The 11,087-nt window shown below is 35.8% G+C and overlaps 1 non-coding gene across 1 annotated transcript; it reads left to right on the plus strand.

The window, feature by feature from the left end:
• The first annotated feature begins 8,530 nt into the window (after positions 1–8,530).
• On the plus strand, positions 8,531–8,637 carry LOC114824668 (small nucleolar RNA R71). The gene has a single exon (XR_003772941.2). It is a non-coding gene; the product is annotated as a small nucleolar RNA R71 (small nucleolar RNA).
• Positions 8,638–11,087: the final 2,450 nt, after the last annotated feature.

Raw genomic sequence — 11,087 nt, forward strand, 5'->3', positions numbered from 1 at the left:
AACCACAAGACAACTATGATGCCTCAGGTCAAATGACTACTTTGCATTATCCCAACCATGAGTTCTCATGTGACATGAGTATGAGAACTCTTCGTTGATCGTGTTCAGTGGACTCATTCGCTATTGAGCACCTACATGCTTGTCTTGGTTTCAATCACACCAATGACTTAAGACCAGTCACTCTCCATGAGAGAAGACACAACATGTACTAATATTAACGGACTGTCAATTCCCAATTGGCAATCCTATGATCAGGAACGTTTAGGATATGTATACGAAAGAGAATAGTCTCATAAATCTAACTTGTTTAAATTACATTCTCCTAATTACGTATTCCTTGGACTTATCGTTTAAGCATATAACATTTATATGAGACAGCTTAAAACAATAAGCTTTGCCCTTGATATTAAACTAGATTAGTTTAACATGTGAAATGTCCGTAAAGTATCATCACATGATTGGTTTTAGGGAACATTTCCAACACTTAATTGGTACAATATATATGTCCAATACAAAACACTTCAAACTTACATATTCGACAAACCACTGCGGAAACAATTCATGGTGTTTCTTGGCATACAAATGTGAAGGATGTGCCTGCTTCGTCATATTTTCATGCTCGTGTAGGTATGACAGTGTCTCATCACAATTGTTGAGTACGAACCAATATGCTACCTCCATGCCCTTCTTGGAAAACGACTCGCCATAAATCGGATCTCCGAATGGTCAAGCGATTTAGGCAAAAACTGAACGTTTCTCCTTTCTCACACCCCCATCATTATTGCGAGGAGGATGATTGAAAGTTGTCTCAACATCCTTTAAATACATTCCACAAAATGTAAGCGCCTCATATGCCACCCAAGCTTGTATAATGGATCATTCGAGCTTCACTTTGTTTTGTATACTTTTCTTCAAGTCTCTGAGAAGCCTGCCAAAAGAAAATGATATGATACACATATTACTAATTGTAATATATTAATATTGATTAATAAAAAAATGAGGAATATATACCTTTCTATTGAATACATCCATCAAAAGTTGATTGGTCCAGCAAGCAATGCCTCATTTGGTAAGTGAACCATCACGTGTATCATAGTTGTGAAGAAAGCTAGAGGAAATATCATCTCAAACTTGTATCGAACTTGCACAATGTCATGGCGCAACTGATTAATGTCCGTTTTTTCGCAACGTTCTTGACGTCAATTACGAAGAAAACTGGACAACAACATGATTGGTTTCATTGCATCGACTGGTCCCACAAGAAGTATGCATTATAGAACAACTTGGCAGTCATGAATCTTTAGGCCAGCTAATTTACCCCTGTCAACGTTCACACAACGCGTGATATTTGAAACATACCCATTGGGAAACTTTACAGACGATAAAAACTTTAAAAATTCTTTCTTGTCATTCGGTTTCATTGAAAAAAATGCAAGATCCCTTATGGCTTTATCATTGTCCCTATTCATCCATAAACCCCATCGTATTCCCATTCGTTCCAAATCAAGATGAGCTTTGATCGTGTCTTTTGTCTTGCCCTCAATATCTAGGATTGTGTCGACCAATGTGTCAAATACATTTTCTCAACATGCATAACATCGAGGTTGTGTCTCAATTTTAGTTTGGACCAATACGGGAGCTCAAAAAACATAGACTTGTGCATTCAGTTCATATGTGTAGAAGGTCTTGTCCTACTGACATTGGTCCTGAAAGGAGCAAAATCTAAACGGTTAAGTTGTTCCAAAATATGAGCACCGAACCATTCTCTGGGTCCGAGGCGATGTTTTTTCTCCCCGTGAAACTCTTTATCCTTCTCTCGCCACTCGTGGTCACAAGGCAACCATCTTCGATGACCAAGGTAACAAACTTTTCTGACATGCCAACTAGATGTTACGTTTTCCTTGCATACATGACATGCCATATAACCCCTAGTGCTCCACCTAGAAACCATTGCATATGTGAGGAAATCGTTCACAGTCCACATGACTGCAGCCCGCAAAGTGAACATCATGCCAGTACATTTATTGTATGTGCACACACCGTGTGTCCATAAATCTTTTAGCTCATCCACCAACGGTTGTAATTATACATCGATTGACCTACTAGGATCCTCAGTTATCAATAAAGTCATCATTATGTATTCTTTTTTCATACATTTCAATGGCGGCAAATTATAGGGAAATACGAAAATCGGCCAAGTATTGTGGTGTTGGTTTAAAACCTCAAACGGATTAAATCCGTCAGTGGCAAATCCTAATCTAATGTTACGAGAATCAGCAACAAACTTGGGGAACATTCAATCAAACTCTTTCCATGCCTCCCCATTTGCAGGATGCCGCATCACATGGTCGTCTACTCGTTTTTCCTTATGACATCTCATGTCTGTGGTAGTATGCGTCAACATATACAATCACTGCAACCTAGGTTTCAGGGGCTGATAACGCATAACTTTTTATGGGATCTTAGTCGTTCTATTATGAGATGTCATTTTGAACCTTGACTCATTGCATACAAGGCATTTATCCAATGCTTTATTCTCTTTGTAGAATAAATTACAATTTTTTTTTGCAAGCATGAATTTTTCATAACCCAATCCAGCACCATTCAACACCTTTTGCACCTGTCTATGGTCTTTCAGCAAAAAATTGTCATTCGAAAGCATTTTCTTGAAAGCCCCTAAAAAGTAATCGAAACACTGGTTCGACATATGATACTTTATTGTTCTCTGCATTAGTTCCACAATGACCGTGAGAACGGAAAAGCTCTTGCACCCTGGGTATAACTCTTGGTTGGCATTTTTTAATAGTTTTTCATATTGTTCGAACTTTGCACTGTCCATTGGTGTAGGCACATCATTTTTCCCTTCCTGATTGGTGTTTGTTGATGCAAATGGAAAAGCATCATTTATAATATCCATGACTTGTTCATTAGGATCTATAATAGGTTCAACATTATCCACTCTTGGGGCGTTTGAAGACGAAGCATTGTCTAATTGTTCCCCATGATGGTTCCAAGTATTATATGTTTCAATCACTCCATTCCTTACTAAATGAAATTGAACATCTTCAATTGTCTCCCTTAACGTGTTGTTACACCTCCTACAAGGACACCAGATTCTAGTTGCACCCGGGTTGTGTATACGTGCAAAGTCAATAAAATCCTCGATTCTATCCAAGTATTCGCATGCGCATCTATTCGGGTTCTGTATCCATGTCCTGTCCATAATTCCTAGAACCACAATAACAATACAACAATCACAACAACTTCATACAAAATGATAATGTCACCTTATACCTCTGGTAAAGGCCCTATCCCATTCGGGAATGCATAGTCATGTCATGTAAGTTATGGCTACATCAGATTAGATTTCGACGTGGATGAATTTTGGCAGCATCTTGATACAGTTCTTTAGGTGTACAACCCGAAGAACGTACAGAGATGACACCGAAATCTCCACATTCGAAACCTAATCCTTTAACCATAAACTATGCGTCATAACTGTGCATTCACAAATTGTCCAAATAATGGGACAATTCAAGAATTAATTGGACCGCAGTCATGCTTTTGCATCCATGCGCGAAATCCAACTAATCCTCGAATGGGAAACTAAGTTTTACTAAAAATAAAAAACAAGTAAGAAGTTAATTTCAATTAACTCCGTACATCACAACACATATTTGTACATCACATACAAATTTAACAACATAATATAAATATAATTTCACAACACAATATAAACAATACAAACTAAGTTCAACATAATTTAATTAGCTTTATATGTTTAAAAAATAAAACGAAGAAAATACCTTCTCAATTGTTCTCTACCAATCGCTAATCACACACAATATCCCTATAGACAATGAAATTAACGACAAAAAACGCTTACCAAACACACCGAGATAGCTCGATCAACCAAAAGAAGAAAATGGAGGGAGTATTAGATGATGAAATTGAGAGAAAATGATGAAATTGACGGATGACGGATGACGGATTGAGCAAAATCGAAAGGATAAGTGCAGAGGCACAATTTGCAATTTTTTTTGCAGTTTACCTTTACACATGGCTAAATCCAGATTAAAAAGTTTACTTTTGGACGAACAATTTTGCACGCAAACACCATTGCGCAACGAAAAAAGAAGTATTCGTCACGCAAGTTTACCATTTATTTATTTTATGTCCTTTACTTTACAATTTATTCTTTTCAACACATTGCGTGGCGAATGAATGTATCGTCGCGCAATGCATATTTTTTAATTTTTTTTCTATTTTTGTTATTTGTATATATTGTAAAATTTTATTTTATTATAAATAAAAAACTCAAACCTAATTAAACATTAAATTAATTAACAAAACTAATTTACTATCCCAAATAAAAATTGTAATTAATGCAAATATTAATAATCATCCATATAACATATATTTATTTATTAAATTAAATATAAAGTCCACAATTCCTATTTAAAAAAAAAAAACCACCCTCATCAACTTTAATGTAACCACTGCCGAAAACTCTGCTTGAAAAGCCCATCCACATAAATCCGTTGCTTCTCATCGGTTTTATCAACATTCCAATGAACCTACATTAATGCCACTAACAACAAATTAGAAATTTAAAAAATATTACGTTTTAACAAAAATAATTGTTCATTATTTACCAAACCAACCGATAACTCTCCCAACATGGACTTCTTCAACTACTCAGGAACTTTTTTCCAAGACTCAACTCGACAGAACAATCCCTCCGCACCAAATTCACAATGTCATACTTAAATTCGGCGCACGCCTCATCCAAATTTTTGCCTTCAAAGTACGGCACTTGCTTCCGTCGATACCTCTCTATTTGCACTACAAGTTTTTTTTTGCCAGAACCTTTTCCAGAATTGGCTATCATTTTTGAAAACTAGGGCTTTAAAACTGTGTCTATATAGCACTAGGACACCTTTGCGCAACGAAAATATTCGTCGCACAAATTATAAGTTCGTCACGCAAAATGCGTCATCAATGCACAGTTAATTGGAAAGTTTGAACACATGATGACCGTGCTTTGTGCGACAAATACATGTATTCGTCGCGTAAAGATTCCTTATGCGACGAAGTTATTGTCGCTCAGAATATTGCGCGACGAATAATATATTAAATATTTTTAGAATAAATATTTAAGGTATTAAATAGGTATTATATTTAATACCTTAAATATTTATTCTAAAAATAATTAATACTTTAAATATTTATTCTATAAATAATTAATACCTGAAATATTATTCTATAAATCATTAATGCCTTAAGTATTTAGTCTATATATAATTAATTACTTAATCCATACAATTATTTGTCTAAAGTAAAGACAACAGCTAGAACATAATTTGTCTAAAGTAAAGACAACAGCTAGAAGCTCTTTCTCGATAGTGGCATAATTCAGGTGTGCGTCATTGAGAGTTTGACTAGCATAATAAATCACATGCAGGAGCTTGTCTTTCCGCTGACCCAACACTGCTCCAATAACATAGTCACTTGCATCACACATAATTTCAAAAGGTAAATCCCAATTCGATGCAACTATCACAGGAGCTGTCGTAAGCTTTATTTTCAACACATTGAACGCCTCAAGACATGATGAATCAGATACAAACTTGGCGTCTTTAAGGAGCAAGTTACACAACGATTTTGTAATTTTTGATAAATCCTTAATAAAACGACGATAAAAACTAGCATGACCAAGGAAACTTCGAACTCCTTTGATGGAAGTGGGTGACGGTAACTTCGAAATTGTCTCAATTTTCGCCTTGTCTACCTCGATGCCTTTGACTGAAACTTTATGATCCAAAACAATCCCTTCTTGCACCATAAAGTGACATTTTTCCCAATTTAAAACTAAATTGGTTCCTTCACATCTTTGTAAAACCAAGGACAAATTATCTAGACAAGAATCAAACAATGAGCCAAAAATTGAGAAGTTATCCATGAATACCTCAATACAACATTCCACCATGTCATAAAAAATACTTATCATGCACCTTTGAAAAGTAGTAGGTGCGTTACATAACCCAAATGGCATACGTCTATATGCAAAAGTACCGAAATGGAATGTGAATGTCATCTTTTCTTAGTCTTTTGGTGCAACCAGAATATGATAATAACCATAATACCCATCTAAAAAACAATAATAGGCATATCCAGCAAGTCTATCCAACGTCAAATCAATGAACGGAAAAGGAAAGTGATATTTTCGAGTCTCGTTATTCAATTTCCTATAATCCGTGCATACTTTCCATCTTGTTGTTGTCCTCGTCGGAATTAACTCATTCTTGCCATTCTTCACCACTGTAAGTCCACCTTTTTTTGGTACCAAATGCAAAACACTCACCCATTTACTATCTGAAATTGGATATATTATTCTAGCGTCTAATAACTTCAAAATCTCAGCTCAAACCACCTCCTTCATATTTGGATTTAATCTGCATTGATGCTCCACTGAAGGCTTGTAATTGTCTTCCAATAAGATCCGATGCATACAAACGGACGGACTAATTCTTTTGATGTCAGCAATATTCCACCCAATTGCCATTTATGCCTTCTTAACACTCTCAATAGTTTTTCTTCTTCAACTTCACTCAAATTTGCAGAAATTATAATAGGTAAAGTCTCAGAAGCTCCCACGAAAGCATACTTTAAATGTGATGGCAATGGTTTCAAATTAAACCTAGGTGCAGCTGCTATGATACTTGTCTGCAATTTTGAAGGTGTAGGTCCAAGGTCTTCGAACTCCAACCGTCCACTCTTTGCAACCGATTTAAAAGCATCCAAGTAAAGAGCACATTCCGCTAAAAGTTGATTTTCATCCTCTAAAGTAGCAACATGAACTAGTGCAGCTTCCATAGGATCACTAGGCTTCTCAACTCTGAATTTTTCTGAAACTGCGGTATCAACTAGATCAACATAAAAACAATCTTCTGCTTCTCTTGGAAAACTTTTAGCCTCGAACACTTTGAATGTTACTTTCTCTTCCCCAATTCTCAATGTCAAAACCCCTTGTTCCACATTAATTAAAGTCATTGCTGTGATAAGAAAGGGCCAACCCAAAATCGACAGAGTTTCATAATCTTCTTCCATATCCAACACCAGGAAATCTGCTGGAAAAATTAGCTTGTCAACCTTCACTAACACATCTTCGATAATTCCTTCTGGATATGCAATTGATCTATCCACCATCTGCAAAGAAACAGTAATGGGTTTAATTTCACCTATTCCAATGTTCTTAGCAATAGATAAATGTAATAAATTAATACTAGAACCCAAATCACATAACGTTTTTTCAAATAAATTAGTGCCAATTATGCATGGAATTTTGAAACTCCCTATATCGTTTTCCTTGAGCTGAAGCTTTCTTTGAAGGATTGCACTGCATTCTTCTGTCAACTGAATCTTCTCATTATCACCAAATTTTCTTTTCTTTGAGATGATATCCTTCATGAATTTGGCATAGTTCGGCATCTGCTCCAGAGCATTGGCAAATGGAATATTAATCTCCAATTTCTTAAACATCTCTAAGAATTTTAAATACTTCTCATCTAACTTATTCTTCTTGAGCTGTTGAGGAAAATGAATAGGGGGCACATATGGCTTCACGGTAGGGACAAAAGGCTTAGGGAGTGGCATGGCTGCAATGACTGATTGTGGTAAAGCTTTTGAAATGGTTCCCGATATGGCTAGCGGTTGTACAACATCTGACAGTGGCTGCTCCTCTTGTGCATCGGTTTCTTCCTTTTCCTCCTCATTGGTTTTTCTCAAAATCAGCTGCAATATTCACCTGTTTCCCTATTCGAAGAATTATTTCTTTAGCTTGCTCATGGTTTCTTGGATTAACTTCAGTTTAGCTTGGAAAATCACCTTTTTCTCTAACCGCCAATGAATGAACTAACTGCCCCATTTGAACCTCCAATTTTTTTATCGAATCCACCTGGTTCTGAAGAGTTGTCTCAGTTTTGCTCATAAATTGATTTGTATTGATAGAAAGAGTATTCACGTTACCAACAAGCTGAGCGATGACATCTTCCAAATTATTCTTCCTCTCTTGAGGTTGAAAACCTGATGATGGCTTTTGCACATTCTGATTGTTAACCCATGAGAGATTTGGATGGTTTCTCCATCCTTGATTATAAGTGTTGGAGTACGGATCGTTATCAGGACGTCTATAAGCATTCACCATATTCGCTTGCTCTTGAACAATTTCTGGAAAATCAACACTTGAACTGGTGCTTTCCTATTCATAGAAAGCAAAGTATCCAATTTACTAGCAATTGCATCGACTTGTGCCTTTGAAGCAAAATCCGTAGAATTATTAATCTAAAAAACTCTTGCACGTCTTCCTCTTGCTTCATATTGTTGCATTTTGGGTGCTAGAGTATCAAAAAGTGCTTGACATTCGACTGGCGTCTTGTTCTTAATTGATTCCCCTGCATAGTTGTTCACTGTAGCTTTGCTCGAAACTGTTAATCCCTTATAAAATATCCGCATAAGAACTAGAGTAAGCAAACCATGATGCGGACACTGAATTAACAAACTATTGAATCTATCCCATACCTCAGAAAACGTCTCATTTGCCTGTTAAGTGAACTACATGATATTATTTCTAAGGGTATCGGTCTTTTGAGTCGAAAAGAATTTCTCCAAAAATTTATTTTGAATATCTTTCCAACTTGTCAAGGTTCTAGGCCTTATAGAATTCAACCAAGTCTTCGCTTTGTCTTTCATAGTGTTCGGAAAGACTTTCATCCTGAGATGTTCCTCAATGACTCATTCTACCAATGTCATGTTTGACACCATATTGAAGATATTTCTAATATGTGCCAATGGATCTTCAGTGCTCATGCCATGAGAAGAAGGCATCATATTGAAGTGGATAGTCTTCAATTCATAATTCCTTGTAGCTGCACAAAGAGCTATGCTTGACAATGATTCCGGAATGGTTGGAATATCAAGATCTCCCATCGTCTCTTTCTGAACTAACGCCATCATGCTCTCTTGCTGTGATAATTGCAAGTATACAATATTGCCCATGTAATATAGTGATAAGTAGAGTGTCGTTCAAATAAGGATCGGATTAACCTAAATTTACTATTGTGATTGACTTCAAACTAAACTTAAGGATTACGTTGACAAATTCAAATATGCAAAGAAACGAAACGAAACGAAAGTAAAAATAACAATTAATTGAACATGAAGTAAAAGTGAATGAATTATAAAAGATTAATATATGGAAGCACTAGGACATCAGGTTCCTCATTCTTAATCCCATCTAATCCCGTTATTCATATTACCATCAAATTATTCCCATGTTGCTAGCAATATATCCCTTTATTTGTCAATATTTCCTGTCAAAATATACTAACCATGTTTCTAACTATCTACCCATGTTATGTCTAGCCACAAATATAGATAACTGAAACCCTTTACACTCAATGGATAATTACACGATACTACACAAATCATAACCAGTAAGTCTACTCAATTATGTAATTCATGGTAATTGTTAAGAGAAGCAATCTACTAAACTCAACCTGTCAGTTACAATTTAGTTCTTCACACAAATAATGGCCAGTTATTTGATAACAACAAAGCACAATAACAATCACTCAACATGGAAAACAACTGAGATTAATATAAAATAACGAGAATTATATGTTCATGATAAGAGTACACCTTAGTCCTAGCAAGAGGACTTACTTCATGATCAAACTAATGACAAACATGGACGAATTCGATGACATAAAAGAAACCCAAAACTCCAATTTTGTATTCATTTGGGTGTATGCCCTGAAAATTTGCAACCTTCTCTCATTGCGGCACACCCTGATTCGGCTCTCAATCCTCCCTTGCTTTTTTCTTGCGGCGCTAGGTTCTTCCCCTCCCCCTTTTTATATTTTCCACTAGTCTGCCTTTCTTTAAAATCCCCCACCACTTTTTTTGTTTCTGCCGCAGCTTTCTTGGACTATCTTGCATAAGTCCATTCCATTGGGCCAACTAATTAAAGCTTTGACCGGTCCAACTCTTTTATTTTTTCAACAGAAAATAATACCAAGGTCTAACTTGGCAATCACCAGGTTTTCTTGTATTTAGGCATTTAATCCCATCTCTTGTTCTCAAAACCGTAGTTTCTACAATACATACACAAAGTGCATTAAACTCAACAATTTAATACATGATCATGACTACATAAAAGACAAAAAGGGTACAAAATATGTGTAAAATATCATCCTAACATGCACGATCATAAGATAGCTGTTTTTAACTGAAACTTATCACGCAATTAACAATCTTGCAAGCAACCATTTATGCTGCTAACATAAAAAGTTAGATACAGAAGTGCATAACTTATGATGTCAAATCTAATTTATGTCTCTAGAGAAAAAAGCAGGACATCACCCCACCATACCTAAGGGCTGGTTTGGTATTGCTGTGCTTTGAAAAAGAAACTGTTTTTGTTGTGCTGTGAGAATAAACTCATTTTTGCTGCTTCACGTTTCATTTTTTTTTCACCCAAAACTGTGAAAATAAGTTGTTTTTAAGTGTTTACCAAACACATTTTTTAGCTCAGTTTTTTTTTTGTACTCACTTTTTATAAAATCACCTCAGTACCAAATCAATACTTAATGCCCTTTTAAGCTCAAAACCCTAGCTAGTTTTCTCATTAACCATCTTTTTATTAATTAATTTTCTACATTAATAAACAAATTAAGTACTTTGTTTATCTTTTGGTGTTGTGTTACAAAGCTACGAGTTTTAGCTACCATGACCAATGCTCCAATAGCTTGAACCCTATACTGTGATATGTACTCCAATAATCCCGATATGCCACTTCGCTCTCTATGTTACCTATAAGACCCTAAGCTTCTATCCAAAGTAGGGTATGTCCAATTCCCTCAATGTTTTCAAGGAATCAACAAGACTGACATATATGCAAGTGAGTTCAGGCATCTGTTCATTATTTACCCATGGGGACTCGATGGGCTATTAGGACCAAATTATGTAGGAACCGGATGCTTTTTCTCCCGACGAGCATTCTTCGGAGGGCCGTATTATGTAAATAA

This window comes from Malus domestica, chromosome 14, assembly GCF_042453785.1.
Source record: "Malus domestica chromosome 14, GDT2T_hap1".
NCBI lineage: Eukaryota > Viridiplantae > Streptophyta > Magnoliopsida > Rosales > Rosaceae > Malus > Malus domestica.